The sequence below is a fragment of the Arvicola amphibius genome, chromosome 8, assembly GCF_903992535.2.
Source record: "Arvicola amphibius chromosome 8, mArvAmp1.2, whole genome shotgun sequence".
NCBI lineage: Eukaryota > Metazoa > Chordata > Mammalia > Rodentia > Cricetidae > Arvicola > Arvicola amphibius.
In genome coordinates this window covers 103,210,025-103,235,716 of record NC_052054.1, presented here as the reverse complement: position 1 = coordinate 103,235,716, position 25,692 = coordinate 103,210,025, and positions in this window count along the sequence as shown.

The window sequence follows — 25,692 nt, the reverse complement described above, 5'->3', positions numbered from 1 at the left end:
CAAGTGTGGGTGTCTGTGGGAGCCAGACAGAGGATGTAGGACTCCCTGGAGCTAGAGTTGCAGATGATTGTGAACCTCTGGATATGGGCGCCTGGAAATGAACTCTGGTCCTCTGGAAGAGCAGCAAGTGTTTTTAACCATTGAACTATCCATCCATCTTCCTAAACTTATTTCTTGAGAATAAAAAAAAGTGATCTTGTGATCACAAATGTATTTATTATTGAAAAAACTTACACGTGGAAAAAGTAAAAAAAAAAAAAAACCTATAAAAATCCCAATATAAAATTATCTAAAGCTACCAGAACTGTTCTCACATATTGCTGAGCTTGAAAGAAGATCTTTCAAAAAAAAAATCTTCAAATCACATTACTTATTTAGTGGCAAGGAGGTTCTTTTGTCCTCTACAGAAGCTCCAGGCTTCTGTTTCTGTCTGCAAGACAAGCCTTGGATTCGTGTGTCCTGTCCCCACCCCACACCCCTTCTGCACCTCTCCTCCCTTCAGAGTGAAAGAGGGACTCCCAAGTCCCATTGCTCCTTGATGGTGGGTTTTTTGTTTTGTTTTGTTTTGTTTTTTAAAGTCTCCGAAGGGTCTTATTCCAGTGCTTTAGGTTTGGTCAGTGTGGGGAAAGAGGATGGTTGATTGACTCGCAACTGTTGTGTAAGCACATCCTAATGCAGTCTTGAGATGGTTGAGCAAGTCCATGAGCAGGGGGTTGGAGAAGGTTGGAACGGGGGGGATGGGAGCCTGGGAGTTGGAGGACTGGAGGCTGCAGGGCTGGCAGGAGTAGGGAGGAGTGAGGCCACAGTTACTGACAGGAGAAAAGGTCAACAAAGCCTTTGTTTTAGCAGCTAGGCTTCTGTCTCAGGTCAGGAGGCAGAGGAAGAAGGCAGCCATCTTGGAAGTTCACCATCTTTGCCTAGCCATGAACTATCTGCCTGCCTGTCAGGGAATCTCACTTCCCAGTCCCTTAGTACTGTGGGGCCCAGCACCTGGAGGAACTTCAATCTGTGTTCCCAGGCTGTGGTCACTCATATATTTTCTCCTTGAGGTGAGAGGCGTACTTTTGCTCTGACGAGAGTGAAACAAGAAGCTTCACTCTTGTTCCGTGATAATAACAAAAGAGTGGACATGTGTGTGCAGATTAAGGTGACACACAGAGTAGAGCATAGCTCTCAGAACGAGATGCTGAAGTAGCCAGCACCCATGTCACACCATCACCCTTGGTTTAGAAGGATGCTCTTTCCGGAAGGATGTCTTCCGTCACTGAGAGATGCCAGCAGGCACAGCCTTGCTCCCCGGCGGTCAGCACCCATGCAGAATTCACTGTGAACTAGGTATAAAGACCAGCATAGAAGTAACTTTGAGACATTTCCTAGTCTGACATCCCTGGCCTGATTCTCACTCTGCTAGTGACTTCAGAATGCTCTCAACCCCCCAAATTCAACGCAGCGACGTCAAGACAAATTAAACACAGGCGGCCTCTTGAAAACTATGCCGAGCCTGGCTTTTCATTCTGTTATGTAAATTCCATTAACGAGATCTTCTAAAAGGAGAAGCCACGGTGAGGGTTATTAAAGATGAAAGATGTTTTCAAAGGCAGGTCAAAGTGGTCGAAAATCCTAACGTCAGGATCATCTTCCTCACCCAAGATTCCCTAGGAATCTCCCCTTTGGTGGCTTCTCTGAGTATTGGGTAACTTCAGTGCCTTTTAATAGGCAAAAAACCCCAAAACCCAAAAAACAAAAACCCACCACCACTACTACCAACAAAACAAAAACAAACAACCAAAACAAGAGATAAAACAACTTCCTCAGGAGTTATTAAGTTATGTAGAGTAGGAGCCAGCTGAATCTAATGCAACTCTAAGATAATTAGGAACTAGATAGGCTTGCTGTACAGAGCAAAATTGTACCTCTGATATAAACTAAGATTAGGTTTGATGAGAATATATTGTGTTAATATTTATTGGCCAAGATTGCTCCCAATGAGACCCTTTCCCCAAGACTAAAAGAGACAGATCATCAGACAAATCCTCATATTAAAACAAAACAAAACAAAACAAAAACCCCAATTAAAAACAAAACCATGGCATTACTAGGCAGTTCAAAGGGAGTGGCACTGCACAGCCACTGTCCTGGGCTGGAAAGATAGAATTTCAACAAACGGGCAGGCAGAATGACCCTGGGTAAGAACTACATGAAAAGAATAATATTGGTTTACTTCAAAAGTAATTGTGACTGCAGCCCCTGCCTTTTCAGCTCGTGTCTCCCCCTACCCCTCGCTGCTGGGCCCTTCCCGAATCCCAGAGGACTTCAGTCACTCAGGGGCAGGCCATACCAATTAGAAGAACAGTGACCCTTCCCCCCTCGCTGCACCAAAGGCCAAGAAGGCCAACTCCCAACTTGGACAGAGATTCCCTACTCGATCAGAGGTCGCGACAGACACCAGAAATCCAGGGCACAAAGACTAGACAACCAAAGAGGAAACAGAAACCAAGCAACAAAACACCCATATAACAAAGACAACCAGAAAATCAGAGAAAATCAACAAATCCCTTAAAGAGTGCCAAGAAAGCCAAGAAAACACAAGCAAACAATTAGGTGAAGAAAACTATTCATGATATGAAAATCAAAATAGAAACAATAAAGAAAATAAATTGGAATTCAGGAAATGGAAAATTGGGGTAAGTGAACAGGGATTATAGACACAAGCATCTCCAACAGAACACAAGAGATGGAAGACTCTCAGGTGTTGAAGATACAATAGAAGAAATAGATTCATTGGTAAAAGAAAATGTTAAATCTCAAAAACCCCTAACACAGAAGTAATTGTGACAGTATCTTTACTGTGTAAATTTTCCACTTGTCCAAATGGTTAGATCTGCCATCTTTGGTCACTGCTTAACTGTTTAAAGTGTGACCTGGGGCTGGGACCTAAGAGAGATTTGAAGATGACAGCCTATGTGCAGGGTTAAGGATTTATGTAAACTGGTCACATTGTCTGTTCATGGCTGCTCTCCCTTAGGGCCTTAGCCAGAACCTGATCAGCCTGATAAAGAGTTTTACTTCATCCCCTGAGCATTTCGGGTGACTTCATGTGTGTGTATGTGTGTGTATGTGTGTGTGTGTGTTTGTGTGTGTGCCTGTGTGTGTATGTCTATGTATGTGTGTCTCTATGTGTGTGTGCCTATGTGTGTGTCTGTGTGTGTGTATGTGTTTGTGTCTGTGTGTGTCTATGTGTGTGTCCTTGTGTGTGTCTGTGTATGTCCATGTGTGTCTGTCTGTGTCTATGTGTGTGTCTGTGTGTGTGTCTGTGTTTGTATGTGTGTGTATGTCTCTGTGTGTCTATGTTTATGTCTGTGTGTGTGTGTCTGTGTTTGTATGTGCGTGTGTCTATGTGTTTCTCTGTGTATGTCTGTGTGTGTCTACATGTGTGGTGTGTGTGTGTGTTTGTTGTTCCACGTGTGCTTCAATAGTCGGCACGCACAAACCATCACGTTTTCTCTGGAGCACACTGTTGATTGTCCAAAGGCACAGCTGGGCCACGCGCTGTAAAGGAGGTGTGTTCAGAGGCTTGAACCATCATTTGTGGTTACACATAGGTCCGAGCTGCCTGACTGGCATTTCTGGAACTGCAGAAGATGAAATGCTTGGGTAGAGTTTGAAAGCCTAAGCATTTTGAGCCAAAATTGCATAATAAGGAAAAAAGGATGTCCTCCCCCCACCTTTCCCCCACCCCCACCCCCTGCCACCTTGTAGGCTCTAAAAAATCCAAGAGAGCACTGGGCATTCTGGGTAGAAAACCTGAAGACAAACTGCAGTTCTTTAAGGAGGTAACAAAGTTCAGGCCACTCCAAGAACAGTGATAACCACCAAGAATGGTGCTTTCAAGTTATTTAAAAAAAATGAGAGAGGAGATTCTCTGCTTTATCAATGTGTGTAACGTAGCCTGCCCAAGGCCAAGGGTGTACTTTATAATTTTATAAAAACAACAGCCCATGAATAAACCATGGGCTTGATGCGAGTGCCTCAGGCTAGAGATTGGATTCTGAGCCAGCCCCGCCCCACCCACTCCTCACACACTGTGGAAGAAGCCTCTGCTGTGAAAATGGCCAGTGTCCTTCAGCTGGGACTTGAAGGCTGTCGTGTTGTGTTGGCCTCAGAGGCAAGGTTGTGGTGAAATCTGGTGAGGAGGAGGAAGACACGGGAGTTGTTGCCCTGAAGGAACAAGGCAAATAGTCACATGTGACTTCTCAGGGCTGTGCTTCATTCCCATGGTTGGGTTCCAAAGGTAGGGTTGACAGCTCAGTCAGGAGGCCTAACTTCGCTTCCTGTTGTAGGATGCCACAAAGAACTTTGGTCCCAAGTGCAATCTGAGCCATCGGGAAAGATTCCAAAAGTGAGGGGGCTGGGCTCTTATAGAGAGAACTACTTTCTTCAGGGGGAAAGTTGCTTCTTCCAGTGCCTTCTCAGGGAGAAAAGAAAAGATCCAAAGATCCCAGCACTCACCCAGTATCAAACTTTAGAACTAGAATCCACAGAGCAGAGTTTTAGAACATATTCATTTACATTTAAAAACTTATTCACTGGGCAATCTGAGGAGAAGTTACTGCTGTAACTGTCATGTTTTATTTCCCTGAGCAGGGGATAGAACCCACAGCTTCATGGCAAGCGAGCATTCTCCTACCAGGGCTGTACCCAGACCCCCATTTTTCTTAAGGTATGGTGACAAGTTGCTTCTAATTCATCTTCTTGCTAAAATGAAATTTATTAGCCAGCAATCCCCAAAGTCCTCATCAAAGAAATAAACATGCCCAAAGACTTGATCCTATGTTGTCACGAAGGCTCCATTACGGGTGGCCCGGAGCCTATCAGACCAACACCCATAAAGTAGCTCAGGAGATGAGTCTGTCAACTTCTTGGGGTTCTGGCAAGCTATTTGTTAATTGTAGCCATTATTATAAATAAGATGACTCAAGCTTATAATTAATTAATTTTGCTAAAACCAATGTAACTACTCCAAACCCATTCCTAAGTATTTTAAGGCAGGTTTACTCTGCTCCAAGGCTGTTTACGTCTATTTTTATCTGCATAATGGGATTTCTGTGTCTCATAGTCAAATATTACATAACATGGAGCATGCCCTTGTCCTGCCCTCTCTTGTAAAAGTTTTATTGTATTATTTTAAGTTATGAGCCTATGTGTGGAGAGGCCAGAAGAGGGCTCGGATCACCTGGAGCTGGAGTTAGTCCGTGGTCAGCTGCCCTACATTGGTACTGGGAACTAACTTAGGGTCGCCTGCAAGAATTGCAGTGTGTGGGCTCATAACTACTAAGCCACATCCACAGCCCATGTAGCCCAGGCTGACTTCTAAGTGGTGGTCCCCCTGCCTCTACCTCTTCTGCATACCCTACTGGCAGGGGCGACTATAACCAGCACTCTTATCTGGTCTTCGCATTTGGTGGAGAATAATAACCCTGAAAGAGTCGGCTCATGCTGCAGACCAAGTCCTCTGCAAGAACTGCAAGAGCGGCTCTAAACCATTAAAACCGTATCCAAAGCCCAGAATGTAGCCCAGGCTGACTTCCAAACGGTGATCCCCCTGCCTCCGAAGAGTCAGTTAATGCTGGAAACCAAGGCTACTCCACCACCACCACCACTACCTAGACTCTGATTGCCAAGTCCTTTCCTAACTCACAATTGTCCCCATTCTTCTTCCTCCAGACACAGCACAGGGTTACGTGTTCTGCGCTCCGAGACCGCGTTTCCGCTCTCAGTCACTGAACTCCAGGTGATACCAGTTCCTGTGTAGGCTTCGTACTTCCCCGTAGGCAACTCTGTCCCCATCCTTCTTAGCTGCAATGTTGTGATCTGTTTTGCTGTTCCCACCCAGCGATGATAGACTGAGCCCTCTCAAGCCCCGAGAAAGATAACCTCTCTCTTAAGCTTCTCTGTCAGGTGTTTGGTCTCTAGAAAGTAACGAATCCCCTTGGGTTAACAAGCCTTTTCTGGGCAAAGGCGGCGGCAGAGGTGCGGAGTCGCAACAAGGTGGAGCAGAACATCCCTGACCAAGGGACAAGTCCCGTAGCTCCGCAGTGCACCTATCCGGATGTGCAGCATGGAGACCTGGTAGAGACAGGAAGTGATAGCGTAGTGAACACGGCAGCCGTGTTTCTATACGTCCTGGTGATCCCTAGAAGCTCTCTGCAATGGTCGGAGTCATCTGACAGCCCGAGGTTCATCCCACCCAAGAATGTTTCCAGAAAAAGAATTTTGTGGAATGACTTCTAAGTCCAAGGGAAGCAGCTGAGTTCTCACGTGGAGACGAGGAAGAAGGCTTTACCCCTTTCCTGGGTGTCCTCTACTGCAAAAGAGCAAACAGTCACAACAAACCAGGAGAAACCTGGGGGTTGTGTTAAATTGTAAGGGTTTTGTGGAGATGCGTAGCCAGTCTCACTAACCACCCAATACTATTAGTCAGATGATAAATGGTCTGTCCTTAAGATGTCTAAAAATGACCTAGGACACTTGCAAGGGCCAATACACCAAGCAGTGCTGTCAACTGAGGCTTTTCTTTGTCCTGCCCAGTCCCACAGCTGCTCCCAATAATCACTCAGAGGCTAATATTAATTATAAATGCTTGGCTGATGCCTCAGGCTTATTATTAACTAACTCCTACATTTAAATGAACCCTTATTTCTTACCTATGCTTTGCTATGGGGTTCGTGACTTGTTACCTCATTTTCTACCTGTCTTGCTTCCCCAGCAGCTGGCTGGTGTACCCCAGACTCTGCCCTTCCTTGCTTGGATTTCCCACCTCGTTCTTTCCTGCCTTGCCATAGGCCACATCAGCTTTATTTATCAACGAATCAGAGCAATGCATATTCACAGCCTACGTTCCACTGCAGAGGGCAGAGAGGCTAACCACAGGTCTCGCCCTAGATGGGAGCTGGCCGTGGAAATGTAGAGGGTCCTTGAAAGTTCTAGAATGTTTTTGAGAGTCATCATAAAAGCCATATGCTTAACTTGTGAGCTTCCTGGCTTCCCTGAGCTACAACCTCTAATCTAGGGCAGTGGAAAGCTTCGAGACGGGCCCTAGCCTATGCTGCTTTCATAATTACCGTGTTTGCATAATTCATGACTTGCATTTTCCCACCAGTTCTGAAGCATTCCAGTACATAGAATTTCCCGTGGCCCGATGTCCTGCAGATGTGTTTATTTCTTGGGCTTTCCCCCAGCTTCATGTACCAAGTTTGCACACGTTCCTTTGTGAGCTGTCAGAGTTCCAGAGCTGCTCAAAACCCTGACGTGAGCTCTTGATGGACATGTCAGCACCATGGGGCTGGATCCCCCTTTCCTACAGCCCACCCAGATGCCCTGAATTCCTGTCCCATTGTCACCACTACTGGCACCAGCTCTCAATGGATAAAGAATGGGGTTGGCACAGTATTTAAGATGCCCATTATAAATTCCAAAAGAAATACTTTAGCTTCAAATATCCTCCTTTCATGGATTAGAACAGGCTGTATCCACTTACGCTCTCTTTTTTTTCTAATCAAAAAGCACCAGATTCATGGCCTTTTTGTAGAGGAAAGCTCTTGGCTTCAGGCCCCATTTTCAACACAAAAGCATTTGCCTTAAAATTTAGATTTTTGAGAAATTAGAAACTTTTCTTAGCCCTCCAGTCCCCAGTTAAAGTCCCCAAGATTCCAGTCTAATAATGGAGACTGAACAATGCCAGTGAGCTTCGTACTGGCCTCACCATTTACAAGAATGGCCCTTTATATCCAGCTGGCTCCTGTTCCTCACGATACTAGCTCCCGTACTGCGGTCTTAAAAACTGAGCTATTGGGCCTTTAATTTCTTCTATAAACAACCACATCAATTTCAGTTTAAATAGAATCTGAACTCCACCCCCCATCCCCACACACACCATGGATAGAAACATATAGACAAGGGGAGATCCAAACAGAGACAGGCAAGCAGCTTGCCTTGTCTTGGGAATCCTGGGATGGTCACCTCTCTGGCTGTTATAAAATCTCTGTGCAAATATCTCTCTAAGGGACCACTCCTGCAGACTCCCAACCTGCTGCCATGAAGGGTGAGAGACACTGCCTTCATCCCCACCACAGGTCTGCCTCTCTGGAAAAGACAGAAACACCAGAGTCATAGGTGCGCCCAGGAGGTTAATCCAGAATGTAGGACCCTGCCCACACCTCGGACACCACCACCAATTCCATGAGAAACAATGAGAGGAGTCTGGAGTCCCACAGCCAATGAGGTCTGTCCTGGAAGTGTCCAGCAAGGTGAACATGCAAGGAAGAAGCTGTCGTGGAATTGCTGTGGCAGCATCTGGACTAGTCAGGCATCCTGGTGGAGTCCTGTGTGAGCTGCCATGGCAGGGCAATGCATTAGTTTTCTGTGTCAAGCTAGGTTGTAGGGAACATGAAACCCTGATGAAGCCTTCAAACTGGAAATCAGAGCACTATGTCTATCAGAGCGAATCCTAAAAGCTCTTCCTCTGAATTCTTGCTTTAAAACAAACATTTGTGGCTGGAAAGAGGGATGGACCCAAAACATAATCAAAGGCATGGCAGCCAAGGCATGGCATAGTCAAGTTCCAGACGTGTTAGGCACATCTCCATCACTATAACAAAATACCCAAGGTAGTTAATTTATATAGAAAAAGGCGTATTTGGGGCTCACAATTTTGAGGTTCCAGTCTGCGATAGGTTGCCCCATTGCTTCAAACATGTTGGGAGTCATCACACTCTGGCAAGGGTACACGTGAGAAAAGGGTTGGGCAGGAACCGAGTGGCAGATTGAGTGTCATTGGGAAGCCTAGTCATAGCTAAGCATTAGATGCCTGAAAATACTTTGGATTAGGGACATCCATTCAAAGATAACTTTTAAAGAATGTAGAAAGAAAGAACTTGGGCGACTCAGAAAAAAAAACCCATGTTGGTTCTCTCTGTGTTGTGAAGGAATATTGTCAGGCATGCCACCTCCTGGGTCCGCAGCCCCGCCCATCTTTGCTCTGTTTGGTTATGGAGGTGGCCTTCCTAGTTGCAATGCTAGGCTGCTTCTACAGGGGGCGCTGAGGCAACCTTGACCTCAAGGAAATTCTTCCTGGCTACCTCTCAGCATAGAGGCGCACCAGCAACCTGTGGAAGTTTCTTCCCACAGCCACTTCCATCAGTGACAACTGTTTCTAGAGACCACCAACCAGCAGTACATGCCCCACCCCGGGTCTTTCTCACCCCACAGATGGTGTGTTCCTACAGCGGTCATACCTTAATTCTCAGCCTCTGTGTCGTGGCGGAGCTCCACCAGGAACCATGGTGGCAGGAGTGAAGACATTCTAAAGAGACACTAGTAGCAAACCCTTGCACTATTAGACTATTAAAACAAGTCCCTCCATCCCCCCCCCCAAAAATGGATTTTTCTTGAGACTCTCATATTGGAAGAAGAGGCTGGGAGCCAGTCAGAGGGACTCAAGTTTGTCAATGCCATTGAATGGAAACACACCTTGACCAAGACTTCTTAGGAATGCGTACTTCCTGTCCTCCGTCTGAACCTAAACCTCCTCTCAGGTCCCTGCAGATGGACTTGGGAGTGTCCGCTGCACCTTATTTCTTCTTCTTCCCCATGTGACCACACCGAACAAATCTCCTTTATCTATTTGCCGGCATTATTTGACTTTTAACTGGCGTACTGATGACGAACCTAGCTTGTTAGGACTGCCAAGACGGAGATCAGCTCTGAACCCCACAATTCTAGTGGAGAAGCAATTTCTTTACATCTGCGTTTCCTGGACTCTTGGGAATACAGCATTACACTCTTAACAACGAACCACCTTCTATTGACTGGCCACTCATTATCTTGCATTTCCCTGTTCAAATGGATGCTGTTGTGTCTGCTTCTAGCTTGTGGAAGAGAGTTTTTTTTTTTTTTTTAATAGACTGATACCACTTCTAAGTAGAAAGAACAGACTAGAAATGAAGGGGTGGCCAGGCATCAGCACTACAAAGGTTAGAGCAGACAGCACTGGATAGCGAGGGTTTGTTCATGAATGCCACAAGGCCCTCTCAGGAATGCGACAGAGAGACCAAAGCCACTAATGAGAGGTTGAGCGGGATGACAATGCGGGTCACTTCCAACCGAGAATGCCTGAGACGCTACAATGCTCTCTGGCTCTCCTTCTTGTCCCCAGTAATAAGTGACTTTCCCAATCCCCCTTAGCCCCCTGAGGAAATGCTTGTGCTTTGGTGTTATATAGAAAGACGGGAACTCGATGTGAGGGAGGTGAAAACAATTACCGGTGAATGCAAGTTTCCCCAGGGACTTTTCAAATGACCCGGTGACATCCCTCATTAGTATCATTGCCCCGCTAACAATATATTCCACTTCATAAGCATCTGCCCCTGGGAATTCTAAAAATACTCTAACTGCCAACAGTGTAATGTTTGGAGAGCTGAATAGCCAATTGGTGGGGCAGCTCTTTATGCGTCCAGCCATCTTCAGTCGCCCACTCTGTGGCGGCCATATAGCTTATTGTGGAAGACAGGTTGGAGAATGTGTGATAGGCATGTATCTGAGTCTCGGGGGTGCCCTCTGATGTCTCCAGGTCCTTGTATCCCAGGGCAAAGGGTTGCACCAGGGAAACAAAACGAGAAATAGAAATAGAGAAGTTTATTAAGAAAGGGAACACGCTCCAGGAAGTAGGAGTGGGCTTGTGACTGGGCAAGGCATCTGCTCCGAAGCCCTGGGCCAGGAGTCTTATGATCTTTGTAAGAAGTCAGTCACATAGCACACATCACCTCCTATGTGTATAGTGTAGACTCTTCTCAGTGTGAGTTTCTGGTCTTCTGCTAACCGGCTTATTTCATGTGTTAATCTTTCAAAGATTCATTTTTTTATTATTATTGTATGCGTGTGTGCACATGATGTAAGTGGGGTGCACAGGTGGCATCATGTGCATTTGGGGGTCAGAGGACAAGTCTGTGGAGTCGAGTCTCTCCTTCTACCTTTACATGGGTCCCTGGGGTTGAACTCAGGTCACCTGCTTTGGCAGGATAAGTGTAAAGACTCTATTGAGTCAACCCATGTATGGATCTTGCTACAACTCTCTCCAACCTCTACTCTCCCACCGCCTACCCAAATAAACAAAGATCAAGACGGTGGTTTATTGAGCAAATAAACAAAGATCAAGACAGTGGGAGAACTTCTTCCTGGAGTCCGGCCAACATATGTTCCCTAACTAGCAGTAGGCGTGCATCCTAGTGGATCTACCCTAAGCTGAAGAGCACGCAAGTCAAAAGCTGCATCTTATGCCCTTAGCCCGCGGAGGCCGTGCCCAGCGGCACAGCCTGCTGGAGCATTCACTGTGGGTTGTCTTTTAGAACTCACACACAGCCCGCAAACCCGACCCCTCTGCCCAGCTATGCAGGGAAAGCTCAATCCGCCTACCTCTGATCCTAGAAAAGACCCAAATTAAAAACTCGAGGAACCGTTTCTGCCAGTCACAGGTCACATCCACACCATCATTAAGTCGAAAGGGTATAAATGGACCCATCCTCAGCAGATGGCAAAACACGTCCATCTCGATCCAGCCCTCTTTAAGTAAAGAGCTAAAACCCAGCATTTTTGTGCACATCAGCTTCAATACACGGCCCGGAAAGTGGTCCTTTTTGTAGCTCTGCCCTACAGCGGGGCAGTCTATCACAGCTATTAAGTTTCCAGTGACTGCTTCTCGGTTTCCCAGCAATCTGACCTTTAATTTTGATGTAATGTTATTCAGAGGAGAGATAATTTATAGTCTCATCTCTCAGTGTAAATCTCACATCCTGCAGCAACTGGCAATGGCCTTTTGGCCCCATTCATTTTCCCATAGTTTATGTTCATTTAATGTCTCCTGCTTTCTGTTTGTAATCAATTTGTAGACTTCTGTTCATTCTTCCATTCTAGATTAGAAAGATTTCATTTCACCTTAAACCATAGACACACCACTTTGTTGCTGATGGCCCCACTGCTGTACCTAAATGGCTCTTCTCCTTCGGGCAATCTAAGTGTTAGTTTTTAAAGGCTATTGAGTACACACAGTGAGAGTTTCTTTGGCTTTGCATTCTTTTTCATTCCTCCTCTGCCATTTCCCATGTCCTTTATGTAACTTGAGTCTCATTTCTTATAGTACGGTTTCTAATTGGTCTTAATAATAAAAACCAGGAGTCAGATATTAGGGGGTGAATGCGGAAAGGTCAGAGAAGCAGAGCAGCCAGCCACTGGTTCTTACCTCTATGAGATTTTCAGAACCAAGGGAGCAAGATCCTTGTAGAGACAGGAGACCCCATTCAGTCTGAGGATTTTGTAGAGGTAAGAACCAGTGGTTGGCTGCTCTGCTTCTCTGATCTTTCAGCTTTCACCCCTAATATCGGGCTCCAGATATTTATTACTAAGACCAATTAGAAATCGCACTACAATTTCTTGTATCCGTTGCAGCTCTGTAGAGTAGATATTAAATGAGTCTGGTAATTAAGACAGTAGCAACTTTGATCACTGGAATAAAGGCAATGGCGGATGTGATGGGAACACGTGGTTGTCCGAGAAAAGGAAGAAGGGGGAAGAAAGATGAAAAAGACGTTGTTCTAGTCTGTTGCTGTGATAAAACACTTTGACTAAAAGCAGCTTAGGGGAGGGAAATGGTTTATTTGATTGGCATTTTCTTAGCTTATCACTGAAGGAAATCAAGGCAGAAACTCAGAGCAGAAGGAAAAAACGGTGCTTGCTGGCTCACTCTTAGGCTCTTGCTCAGATAGCTTTCTTATCCAGCCCAGGACCTCCTGCCCAGGGAATGGTGCTACCCACAGGGGGCTGGGCCCTCCTACATATAGATTGTGTCATGGTTACTGCTGGCTGCTTCTCTCTAGGTTCACAATAAGGATAAGGAGCAAATGGTGGAGCAGAAAGGTGAAAGGCAATCGGGTCAGGAAAAGTGACTTGAGAATTGCAAAGCGGCTCCAGTGGTTAAAGAGATGGGGCCATCTGTAAGGAGCCTTGAACTTGGCAGTAAGGTGAGAAAGCTGCCTTGAGGGGTGACCCCACCCAATGAAGGCTCCAGGATTTTCATTTCAAGAGGTGCCAAAACATCTTGCTCAATAGAGCTGCAGGGAGGAGCTTTCCTATGTTCCCCTTTTATTTTATGTATGTGTTTTCCTACATGTATGTATGTGTGCCATGAACATGCCTGGTACCTGTGAAGGTCAGAATAGGGCATCAGATCCCCTGGAACTGGAGTTATAGATGGTTGTGAGCCATCATGTGGGCACTACTAACTAAACCTAGATCTACAAGAACAGCCAGTGCTTTTAACTACTGAGCCACCTCTCCAGCCTCCCAACCCTAGCTATTTTATGTAGACGTGTGAGCTGCCAGAGATAGAGGGGCACGGAGGCTTGCAGCAAAGTTTTAAAGCAAACCGTAGGAGGCCAGGCAATCTGTGAAGGGATTGGAGTCCCTACCGCGTGAGGCAAACCTGGCTAGGCATAAAGCTTTGGGGGTGAAGTCTAAATCGCAGTGGGAGCCCCCAGGATGGTAGAAATGCCGGAAGTGTGGAACATGTACCTGGGAAAGCTTCAGTCACTAGTGGAGCTGGTGCTGAAGAAATGTCCCACATGTGCAGGTAGCCAGGCCGAAGGAGCGGGCCGTCGACGCCTGTTAGAATTCACATCCTGGCAGTATGTGCTCCCTATGGTGGAGATGCGAGATTTAGTGCCTGCCCTGCTGGACTTCAGACTGATTTGGGTCCTGTCTCTCCTCACAGTCCTCCTGTGCCTCCATTTTATAATGGGAGTGTTTACACCATGCTGTTGTGCGTTAGAAGTCTACACCTTTCTTTTTTATTTTTGTGAGGCTCCAAGCCATGTGGTTAATCCTGGCGCTTCAGAAGAGACCGTGCATTTTTGAATAGTGTTGAAACTGGGGCATGTGTAAAAAGTCAGACCAAATGCATTTTGCCTTATGAGATGATCATGCACTTTTGGGGACCAGAGGCAGAATATTGTGGTTTGACTCTGAAACCAGACTCATATTTTGGGTGCTTGTTTCCCAACAGGTGGGCACTATTTTGAGAGACTGTCAGTCTTCGGAAGCGATGTCAAGCTTGCAGAAATAGGTTACTAGGAGCAGACGTAGGTTACTAGGAGGTGGTCTTTAGTCTTTGCCTGTGGTGTTGATCCTTCTTTACTTCCTAGTCCATCATGTGATCCTGCTTACCACAAACCTTTGTATGCCCTCTTTGCCAAGATGGATGGAAATTTCTGGAGTCATAAGCCAAAATAAATCCTTCCTCCTTTAATCCATATTTGCTGGATATTTTGGTCAAAGCAATGCAGAAGCAGCTAGTAAAACCAAATAAGTAGCATCAGGGAGGTTGAGAAGTCAGTATCAGCTAAGTCATGGAGGCCAAGGCCAAGGAAGGGTTAGAAACTGAGAGTTACAAACCAATCTTACAAGGCTCGAACAGGAAATGAAAGATGAGGAAAAGCTGCCTGTGCCGGCCCTGGGTCACAAAGAGACCAGGACATGAACAAGGCAGTGAAGCAAGACTGAGAAGGTAGAGCGGGGAGAGGACCCTTGATGGAGCATGGCTTCTTAAGAGAACTGGAAATGGCTTTGGGAAGCCACGGAGGAATAAGCCCCATTCTCCCGCCTCCCTCACTCCAGGGTAAGCATTAAGCATGGAATATATAATAGGCCAGACTCCATTAGGCTTTCCCTGCTGATGCCGAGCAGTCTAGCAGGGACTGCCAAAGCAGTTCCAGGGCAAGCACATTACCAGCCCAGCAGGGAGGGGGGTCATCTGCAAGTCAATGACTGCCATTTCCAAACCTATTAATTCAGTGACTTTGTACTGTAAAAGTCAAAGGACAAACACGGAGTTTAGGGTGACATTCTTCATGTCAGCACCTTATTCATGCTTCGCAGCCACTCTGCAAGACATTTTTGATTGAACCAACTTGAAAGAGCAGGCTCAGACTTGCCCAAGGAAACTGAGTTCTCAGGTGGTAGGCAGCAAGTTCTTAAGGGATAGGTCTCCTCTATGTCCAGACACTTGCTTTCCTTACCCACCCAGATCCTTCAGCTCTGAGTTCAAAGTCTTTTCTACCTGATATTTTACTTTTTTAATGACTTCCAAGGAGCCGGACTCATATTGAGTCCTGAACAAGAAGACCAGCAGAAAGACTTAGAGACAGCTTATGTCTCTAAGGTGACACCACCCTTTTGTAGCACACACTCCACTTCAAAGGGGTTCAGCAAAGAGGTGCCAGCTGTATTCCTAAGAGGGAGGGTTTTTCCTGACTTCTGTGTATGCATGCAAGGAAACAGATAGGAAGTCCTAAGATCCGACCGCCACTTCCCATTCGTCTGAAGGCCACCTCACATCAGTCCCTACCCCACTGCTTCCTTCTTTTCTTTTAAGGCTCTGTTGTCACAGACCTTCAAACACAAATAACTCAGAGCCCCAGAGAGCAGATGTTTTCAGTACACCTTATTTCTTTATTCTTGTTCACGGCCAACTCCAGATACACTTAGATTTCTGTAACTTCGGTCAGGAGGCTCTACCTGTTCCCAGGAAGAAATTCACACTCCAGAAGGTTTTGGAATTAAAAATAAAATGTCTTAAACAAACCAAACCTGAACTTTTATATAGTAGATACTTTAGTACACAAATAATATTTAAAAGGATGTGGGTTATTAATATGGCCACTTCGTCTTTCATCTTTTATAATTAATGAATTAGTTTAGACTTCTCATTTTAATGTGAACATCAGCTAACTTTTTCTCAGATTTAGAATGCACAGAGAATGTTAGTTGTGTGTATGTGAGACGGGATTTAAAGGAATTAATTACACCAGAGAAGATCTCTGTTATCACTTGGTCTTTAACAACACAGAAGAGAATTGGCAGCTGATTTCTCAACCCAGACAGCAGGAATCAGAAGACCCTGGAGTCAATTCTCTAAAGTGCTGAGGAAACCAACTAACTAGCAATGGAGAAAACTACGCCTTGTAAACATATTCCTCAGGAATGAAGACGAAACAGAAACGTTTGGAGACAAAAGATGACAGAGTACATTGTCAATTGGCAGGGCCCTAAAAGAGATGCTGAAGGCGGCTGGGGCAGAAGGAAAGTGACCCTAGATGAATGAACTGTGAAACAAGAATAATCAGCGAGGCAAGCAAGGGTGGGGCTGGGGATGGACTTTGAAACATCAACAGCCATATTTTTCTTAAAATGTGTCACAGGCTTCAAATACAAAGCCAAAACACATGGTCCAGGCACAGACCAGTAGGGGAGAGCTTACTCAGCATGCTTTAGACCCAGGGTTTGACTGAGAGCCAAGAAAGGAAGAAGAAAGGATGGACAAAGGATTGCTGCCAAAAAAAAAGGAAAGAAAGAAAAAGGAAAGAAGAAAGAAAGGACGATGAAAACCTATGATAATATTTCAAAGGTCAAAGAATAAACGGATGGAAAGTGTTATAAACTATATTATCCTGAGAGCGATTGTCTTAATTGGAGTTAGTGTTGCTGTGACAAAACACCAAGACCCAATAAGCAAGGAAATGGTTTATCCACCTTCCACTTCAGCATTTCTGTTCACCACCAAAGCAGTCAGGACTGGAGCTCCAATAGAGCAGGAGCCTGGAGGCAGGAGCTGATGCACAGGTCATGGAGGGGTGCTGCTTACTGGCTTGCTCATATGACTTTCTCGGCCTGCTTTCTTATAGAACCAGGACCTGACACCACCCACAACGGGCTGGGCCCTTCCACATTCATCATGAATTGGGAAAATGCCTTATCCCTGGATTTCATAGAGGCATTTCCTCAATTGAGGCTCTGTCCTCTCTGATGACTCCAGCTTGTGTCAAGCTGACACAAAATCAGTCCATACAGTAATGAAAATACTCACTTATACATTAAGCAAAGGGTGGATGGAATATCTGATAGCCACTTTAAGAATAGAGGACAGGTAGTTAAAATGACAATAGAAAAGAATAAGAGTTTTAAAAATGACTGAATACCCCAAAGAAGTCCCAAAGAAGAGAACAGAGCAAAAAAAAAATATATATATGATGTCCCCATGTAGACTTCCTGCCAGATTTATTTCTGCTGATCCTGTTCTGATCATTCCCTGAGTCTGATTGAAGCATAGCTTAGATGGTGACCTGGGAGACACAGTGGTCTAATGAGGAGGGAAGAGCACCCCAAAAGAGAGAGGCATCATTCAAGAGCTTAGGACCTCAGACTGAACAAAAAAGGGAAAACGGAGGGATCCAGATGCAGCCTAGGGTTTCCGGCTCCCCACATCTTTGGATGTTGAAATGAACCCCAGACAAGCCCTGACCTCATGGTCTTGCCTCCATGAACTCTGCCATGCTGTCCCTGCCAGGAAGCGGTCAACATAAACCTTTTGCCCGTATGCTGTTTCTGTTGAAGATTTGGCCATAGCAATGAGGAAGGTAACTAACGCCATTGCTATGGGAACCATCCATGTCACCACACCTTCCTCGCTCTGTCTTTGTAGAAAGTCTGGTGGGGTTGGCGCTCGGTGTTTGGAAACATGCATTGCTCTTCTAGAGGACCTGAGGTCGGTTCCCAAGACCCACAGTGGGTGACTCCTAACCATCCATAACTCCAACTCCACGCATCTGATGCCCTCTTCTCTCTGTGAGCACCCACATAGATGTGCACAGATGCACACACAGACATGCATACACATCAATAAAAAATAGATATTTTTTTAAAATACGGTAGGTAGGTGCTGTTGTTTACATTTTGATGAATATCCATACTCCGTTAAAGGAATAAATTGGGGGAGTAGTTTACCCAAGAAACCATAGCTACCAAGAGCTTTGATCTTAGGTTCTAGCCACATCCTGTCCGGTCTCAGTGAATGTGGCAGGTGTGGGATGCCTGTTCCCAGAGACAGAGCTTTCATTCAGCCTGAGCTGAATTGAGACGCATTTTCACCAAGCATCAAGACTCAATAAGCCTTTGCCTGCTTGCTCACTAAAGGATGTCTGGGTTCTTTCCGGTCCAAGATTCTTACAAATCAAGCTGCAAGAAGACTTGTGTTCAGCACTCTGTGCACACGTGAACTTGCTTTTCTCTTGGATGGATTCCCGGGCGTCAAAGGCAGGGTCCTGTGTTGGTTACTTTTCATTTTGACAGAAGCTGTCAAATTGTTTCCTGGAGCAGTGCACCACATTGCACTCCTACCCGCAGTGTGTGAGGGATCCAGGCTCTCCGCGCCCTTGCTGGCATGTGGCGGTGTTGTTCCGGTTCTGGTGTTCTGGTGTTCAGATAACGTCAACATGGCTGCCATCTTGCTTCTGGCATCTGCTAATCATCTATTTTCATCTCCTCTAATGTCTTCCCGGATCTTGATGACAGAAGTGACTTTCTATTTGGGGTAATGCATTTTGAGATACTGTATCTTTTAAACCTCGGTTTTTAACAGCTTTCACATAAGCAAAAGGGACAGGCACCAGGAAGTCTTCTGGTTTCTATGGGCAGGATAGGTTCCAGCTGCCCACAGACCTCTACCCACACTTATCTGACTGGGAAGGCATTGCTACCCTGTGAGAGCTCCCCAGGAATCTCCACCGACACAGGGGCAGTGAATTCCTAAGCATTAGATGATGCTGACAGTCCTGCCTTGGATTTGGACATTATGCCGGTGGTGAGCGGAAGGAGAACCTTGTTACTTTTGGGCAGGATGTTGTTATTGTTTGTCATCTGACATCCGAAGCACTCTGGTAGACACCAGATCACTGCCTCACAGACTTCTCCCGTTGCCGTTGCTGACAGGTGGTAGAGCTCTCTCTTTTTTTTTCTGCAGAGTTTGGCTAGCGTAGAACCATTATTGCCTAAGTTTTTTGTTGTTATTTTGTTTTGTTTTGTTTAGTTTTTTGAGACAGGGTTTCTCTGTGTAGCTCTTGCTTTCCTGGAACTCGCTGTGTAGACCAGGCTGGCCTCGAACTCACAGAGATCCGCTTGCCTCTGCCTCCCGCTTGCTGGGATCAAAGGCGTGCGCCAACACCTCCCTGCTTGGATAAGCTCTCCGCTGAGATGCCTGTCACAGGCTGGTCCTTGGCTAAGGTCTGTGTTTCCATTCACACCTTTCTGTAGTTTCGGTGTCTTCAGCTCCAAATGCGACACAGACAAGGCCATGTTTAGGAAACACGTCACCGTGGCATCCCCAGGTCCCTGCCTGACCTCCTCTCTGCCACTCAAGTCTCCATACAGCACAGCCAGGTCTTCTGCTGTACTTGGCAGGTAGAACAGAAAAAAATGCAGCCACTCCAATGCCCACAGTGGGCATTAGGCAACACAGTGCTTCCCACAGTGCTTAAAGGGCACAGGATCCTTCTGCTTACAGATAAGCACTAGGGAAAGCAAGAATGTTAAGCACACAGACTCGCCTCTCCTAAAGAAGGGATGTGTACCTGTTTTCTACTTAGAAGGCTGGGAGTGATTGTAGATTTATGCTATCTGTAGGGCCAGGCCATACCTGAATGCCCCAGACAATTATGTTTAACCCAGACTCTTCCCTAGACCTTTATCCTGAGCCTTGCTTATTAGTCAATAGGGCCCAACCTTACGGGAAATGTCACATGTACTTTGTAGCTTGGTGACCTCTACGATATCTGTGTGATGGAGAACATTTCGAAGCCTCGTCTGGGCTCTTAAGGCACACAGCCCATCTTTATGGTAGAGGTCACGTGTGCTTTGCAAAAGGGTTTCAATGTAGTCACACTTTAAGCTTTATCGTGCACATGGGATTAAGATCATTGTTCTCAGGGAACTTTCTCTCCAAATTGCACTGTACTTAATGTGTCTTAGAAGAAAGAAAAAAAAACAGCAGCAACAACACCAAAAACTTCCCAATGTCAGATTTGAGAAGTCTGAACCAATACCAGCTAGCTGAGTCATGTTGAACTATATTTCCATCATACAGATCATTACTCTGCCAACCACGCCATCTACAGCCCCCGCACCAGTCACACAAGTGTGATGTGGGAGAGTCTTCTGTTTATGTTGATTTCATTCATTAATAAAGAAACTGCCTTGGCCCATATAATAGGCCAGCCCTTAGGTGGGTAGAGTAGACAGAACAGGAAGAAGGAAGTGAGGTAGATGGCTCAGACAATTGCCATGCTTCTCCTCTCTGAGCCAGATGTAATGAAGCTCCAGCCCAAGATGGACGTACGCTAGAATCTTCCCGGTAAGCCACCACCTCGTGGTGCTACTTAGATTGTTAGATATGAGTTAAAGCAAGAGATGTGAGAATTAGCTAATAAGAGGCTGAAACTAATGGGACAGGCAGTGTTTAAATAAATATAGTTTGTGTGTTGTTATTTTGGGGCATAAGCTAGCCAGGTGGCCGAGAGACAGGCGGCGGGAAGCGGCCCACTGCTCATCACTATACAAGTGTGAGAACATAAGTGTGGATTCCCAACATACATAACAAAAACTGGGTGTGATGCCATATGCCTGTAGTCCTAGCACTAGGAAGGAAGGCACAGGGGCATCAGTGGGGATCAACGACAGCTAGTCTTGCCCAAAAGGTCAGTTCCACATTCAATGGGAAATCCTGTACTGAGAACAAGGTGGAAGATGGCTGAGGAAGACACTTAAAATCCATCTTCGGCTTCCATACAAACCCACAGCGAAGCACTGGGCTGAGCTCCCAAGGTCCAGTTGAAGAGTGGGAGGAGTGAGAATATGAGCAAAGAGATCAAGACCATGATAGGGACACCCACTGAAACAGTCTACCTGAACTAATGAGAGCTTACCAACTCCAGCTGGACTGGGAAGGAACAAGCATGGGACAGAACTAGTCCCTCTGAATGCAGTTGACAGTTGCATGGCTGGGGCAGACTGAGGGGCCACTTTAATTGGCACCACGATTTGTCCCTGATGCTTGTGCTGGTTTTTGGGAGCCCATTCTCTTTGGATGGATACCTTGCTCAGCCTAGATATAGTAGGGAGGGCCTTGGACCTTCCCTAGGGCAGTGTGCCTTGCCTTCTCTGGGGAGTGGATGGGGGGTAGAATGGGGGTGGATGGGTGAAGGGAATGGGGGGAGAGGAAGGGTTGGGAACTTGGATTGGGCATGTATGATGAAAAAATATAGTTGTTTTCTTACTTTTTTAAAAAAAATATATATATAAGGGTGCCAGATGGTATTGCATGTCTTTAATCCCAGCACTTGGGTAGCAGAGGCAGGCAGATCTCTGTGAGCTCAAGGCCAGCCTGATCTATGAGAGCTAGTTCCAGGATAGGCACCAAAGCTACAGAGAAATCCTGTTTCAAAAAAAACCCAACAAATAAACAAACAAGCAAATAAATAAATAATAAGGGCAAGGAAAATGGTTCAGTCACTAAAAATGTTTACTGTACAAGTATGAAGACTTGAGTTGGATCCCCAGCACCCACATTACAAGTATGGTGGCCCATGCTCAAAATCACATTTCTGGGAAGGCAGAGATAGGTGGATCCCTGCCCAGCCTAGTCAGCAAGCTCCAGCTCTGAGTAAGAGCCCCTCCACATCTCAAAAAACAAGGTGAATGGCTCCTTAGGAATAAAACTCTAAGTTTGTTTCTAGTCTGTATACATACGTGCCTATATACATGCCCATGTCCTTGCATACATACACACACACACACACATACACACACACACACACACACACAATACTAAATAAGATAATATTTTAAGTAAATATTTCTACATTGCCCCCTTAACCTTGAATTCTATAGCATGGCTGGTGGAGACCCATCAGAGTGTCTGAAGCCACTCTGAAACTAAATTACCAGATGACAGTTACATGCCAATTTCTACATCATTAGTCGATTTATTGTGGGTGGGGCTTGTATATTTAGGGATAAAAGACTGTGTAAGACTTGTACTTAAAAGGACCTGGAATCCACATCCTTTCCTGTTTATTGGTGTTAGCACAAATGTGTTTTCAGAGAGGCGGTCCAGCACCTTCCCTATTCTCTTGGGAGAAGCAGCTCACTCTGAGGCTGCCCAAGCCGTTTAGATGATAAGACTAATCCCATTCTGTTTCGGAATGGACTTGACGTGAGCCAGGACCGACCTACTTCAGATCCTACTTCAGATCCTACTTCCTGGATACCATGACTGATCTAGACTGTACAATAGGCAGGGACACCAGAACGGGTCAAAGGGAAAATAAATTCTGGGACCTTAGCAGGATGCTCCTTAGTTATGGGTCATTAATATGAGGTATTACTCCAAACTCATGTTGATGGCTTGGTGCACAGCCAGGGAATCCAATATCTGAGAAGCAATTGGATAGTGAGAGCTCTGAACTAATTAGTGTAGCAATCCATCAATGGGCCATATCACTGAGCAGCCCACTGGAGTCTGGTAGTAGAAGGTAGAGCATGATGGGTGGAAATGAGTCATGGGGGGGGTATGTCCTTGAAGAGTCTATCTGGTCCCCAGGTGTTCTCTATCTTCCTCCTCCTCATTCTCTATCTATCTATCTATCTATCTATCTATCTATCTATCTATCTATCTATCTATCTATGTATCTATCTATGTATCTATCTATGTATCTATGTATCTATCTATCTATCTATCTTTCTATCTATCTATCTTTCTATCTATCTGTCTCTGTCTCTCTGCTTCCCACCCACCATGAGCTAAGTGACTTTTCTCTGTCATGTCTTCCCACCATGATACCTTGGCATGGGCCTAACAGTAGTGCAGCCAGACAACCATGGACTGAAACCATGCCCCCAAACAAATTTGTCCCCCATTAAGTTGCTCTCAGGTGTTCTGTCATAGCAGCAAAAAGCAATGTGTGCAGTGTGCAAAGTGTGATATGTGTTTCCTTCTGCCTCCAGCTTTGTACTCTCAACAGATTCATCTCAGCATGCAGCCAGAATGCTCACTAGACCAAGCCAAAACTAGTGGGGCTCGAGATGGCCGCATACACAGCAAAGACAGCGTGGGTGCGTTACAAAGGAAGACCATTGCCTATGTAATACCCTTGGTCGGTCCCCAACTGACCATCTGTCAGAACAGATCACAGGCTCTTCATAACAAGTCTCCCTTGGTGCTCCCAAAGAAAGTCAAATAAGCCTCTTATTCTCAATTACTCTTGGTTAACTTAAAAATACTGGGCTGGGAAGATGTCTCAGTCAATGAAGTGCTGGCTGCCCAAGCATGAGGACCTGAATTTCACCCCTAGAACACATGTGGAAAAGGCAGGCAAGGAAACACATGCTTATTATCTTAGCATCTGGGGACAGAAACAGGAGGATCCCCAGGGCTCGCTGTCTATTTAGTTTAGTCATTCAGCAAGCCATAGTTTCAGAGGGAGACTCTATCTCAAAGTCGAACAAACAAGCAAACTAGAAAATAAATAAGGAAGACACCACAAACACCAATTTCCTGTCTCCAGCACACCCTGCCATACAAACATGTATGCACACACAGCCAGGAAATTAAAAGTCACTTGGGATTGCTTTGATGTGAGATGACTCCTTAGAAATGTGGGTCACAGCAGTGGTTGAGGGAGGTTGCTAGGTTGCTCTGTAGAAGTCTGAAGTCTGCTTTTCTGAAAGCTTTGACTCCTCATTGGACCTTACTGATATCTTTCCAGTATTGAATATGGGGGAACATTCAAGTTGCCTCTCGTTTCCTATTGTGCCCATTGTCTTCACTGTCTTAATTATCAGATCTGAGTCTCCTCAAGCCTGCATGCAGACATGTTGATCAATTTGAAAATATTTTTATTCAAGACTAGAAATATTAACTTGACCTATTGTCTGATGGACCTGGCATCTATTCCTTCCACCCAGTTCAAGTCCTCCAGTCTCATCAAAGAGCTTAAACTAAGTCCAAGACTACGGTGTCATGCAACATGGTGTTATTAACAATGAAAGAAACTCAGCAGTCCTTTTGTTGAGCTGCCTACTGTGGACCCACAGACCTCAAAGCCAAGATGTTTGTACAGATGGAGGAAGGTATGTTTTAGAGATGTGTCCTGGCCACTGAAAAATCACCAAACTTTTGCCACATAATGCACTATAAGCCTGTTGTTGCCTTTGTTTAGTAAACAGCAGCCTGGTCCCCTCTCCATCACTGCTATCTCCCATTGGCTGGGGACGAAGTACCCATCAAGAACCTTCATCTGTTTTATTTTTGATGTTTGACTGTCTCATTTCTATTGCTTCCATGCCGAGATGTCCTCTCTCTCTCCAGTAACAAAAGGGCACATGTGGTGATTTAAAGAAAATGATCCCCAAAAGGGAGTGGCACTATTAGGAGGTGTGGCCTTGTTGGAGTAGGTATGGCCTTGTTGCAGGAAGTATGTCACTGTGGGGGCGAGCTTTGAGGTCTCTTTTGCTCAAGCTTCTCTCAGTGTGACATAGAGTCCACTTCTTGTTGCCTTCTGATCAATACATAGCCAGCACTGTTTCTGCCTGCATGCCACTATGCTCTCTGCCATGATGATCATGGACTGAACCTCTGAACTAAACCTGAACCATCCCAATTAAATGTTGTTCTTTATAAGAGTTGCCCTGGTCAAGGGTTCTCTTCACAGCAATAGAAACTCTAAGACTGCACACGGCCCCAGCTAGGCCAGGAAAAGAATTTCCTGAGAACTGATGTGCAAACCCAAGAGGTAGAAAAAGAGGCCAGAGCAGTGTCAACACCTCTATCACGAACAATGAGTTCACCCAAAGGTGAGGCCAGGGGAAGAGCACAGGAAGGACCAAATGGCCCAAAAGACAAGACAAAATGATTTACATGAAGGGACAGAGAAGACTTCCACCATGATCCCTCCAGTTTAAAGTATAGTTCTATATTTCTGGGAAGAGGGAATATGTGTCACAGAGTGCCTGAGGGGGTCAGACGACAGCTTTGAGTAGGCCGTCCTCTCTTTACACCACGTGGGGTTGAACTCAGGTCAGCGGGCTTGACTGCAAGGGCCTTTGCATGCTGAGCCACTTTACCAGACCCTTTGTTTACCTTCTTTTATTTGTTCCCTATTTTTGCTCAGCCATTCCCTTTTAATGGTGCAAAGTGAGAAAGAACCCAAGCAACAACGGGAACAAGAACTCAGAGGGGAGATGTCCGTTTCCAGTATCCTCAGAGCTATTCTTGTGATGTAAGATCACCTTCACTAGAATAAAAATCCACAGGAGTTCATACTGAACAGATGGCCTCACGGAGGGGGCTGAGTATTACAGAAACCTCAGATCAGCCTCAAAAGAAATCCCAGCCTCAGCTTTCCTTGTCAAATAAAGACCCAAGGACCAGAGGATGAGTTTGGAGGAAGCGTTCAGGCACACTGGCCCCAGAAGCTGAATCACAGACTGGGTATTCCAGGCACAGAAATGTGCCAAGCTGCATACATTTGACCTTCACAAGGTTTTAAACTCCAGCAAAGGGTGCACTGAGCCTCATGTGTGAAAGGAGAGTAGACAGAAGAGCTCAGGCAGGTGAAGCATCTCTGTCCTTCCTTAGGGAGTAGCTGGTGTTAATTAAATGCAGCAAGCTGGTCCTGGGAGTGCTTCTAATGCCAAGCAGCCTTCACCTTTGAGTTGTGATGCCAAACCTTAGCTCTGAAGAAAAACAGCAAACCTCTG